Consider the following 1185-nt stretch of genomic DNA (forward strand, 5'->3'; position numbering starts at 1 on the left):
TATAAATACTTGCATGTTCATATCTAAAATATATCATGTTTGTATATACAGAGTGTCCAAAAAGTTTCGGGACACCTAAATAATTTTTGAATGGTTTGAGATATTGGGTTGAAATTTAATTTAAATAGGGTTACAATGGCAAAATGTAATCTATCATTTAAAAATCACCTTAAAAACAGCCACTTCAACCCTCTGAGGCGGGGGGAGAAGGGGGTTGAAAATAAATGACATGTGTGGGGTCGAGTGAAAGCTCGTTTGAAAGGGTTTTTCGAGACGAGAAGAACGCGAGATCATTGAGGTCTCTACGAGTTATTGAAATGCATTTATTTAATTCATTAGGCATTGTTTTATGCAACTTCACTTTGTAGCAGATTAATTCAAATATATAAACTCAAAAAATTTACACAAATATTATAATTAGTGGAAATCAATATATTTTTCAAATTCGTATTCATTCCTGCTCGTAAAAGAATTGACTCTCGAATCCGTTGCCAGGCCACCAAAACTTTTAACAAAACAAAATCACAACGAGTGATCAATATATAAGAAGCAATTATATATCACATATTAAACAGTTCTCTTACAATTTGTTTTCATCGCAGTGAAAAAGGCGTTTCGCAAAATGACATCACGTAAGTAATAAATTCTAATAGATATATTTGACATATAATGTCTTTTTACTTTAATAGAGGTAATAATAAAAGTATTACGTATTCATTTTTATAGAAGAACTTTTCCCAGAGGAAGAGGAGGAGGAGATAGAAGTGAAAAAGCCGCTGCAACATGTGGTGCAATTATTGCAGCAGCAACAAATAAATAATAAAAAAGAACTAATACAGTTGCACACAACTGTACACTTGCAACAGCAACATTTACAAAAGTTGCAACAGCAACTGTTGCAAGTGCAACGTGAAAAAACCGCTGGAAACGAGCCGCGGAATGATCAACAGCGAGGCGAACCGCAGGATCAGCCGGAACAGCCAGTTGACAATAGACAACCCTTTGAACAACAACAGCAACATTCTACATACAGTATGTATATAATTTTTCAGTGGCATATTTAGAACTGTGATAAACAGTAAATATTTCAATGTTGTTTCAAACAGTGAATGAAAATGAATTTAAATAAATTGAAATGGATCGGTCTTCGTGGAAATGAATGCATTTCGATAGAATATATATAGC

This window comes from Wasmannia auropunctata, unplaced genomic scaffold (assembly GCF_000956235.1).
Source record: "Wasmannia auropunctata unplaced genomic scaffold, wasmannia.A_1.0 LD336101.1, whole genome shotgun sequence".
Taxonomy (NCBI): domain Eukaryota; kingdom Metazoa; phylum Arthropoda; class Insecta; order Hymenoptera; family Formicidae; genus Wasmannia; species Wasmannia auropunctata.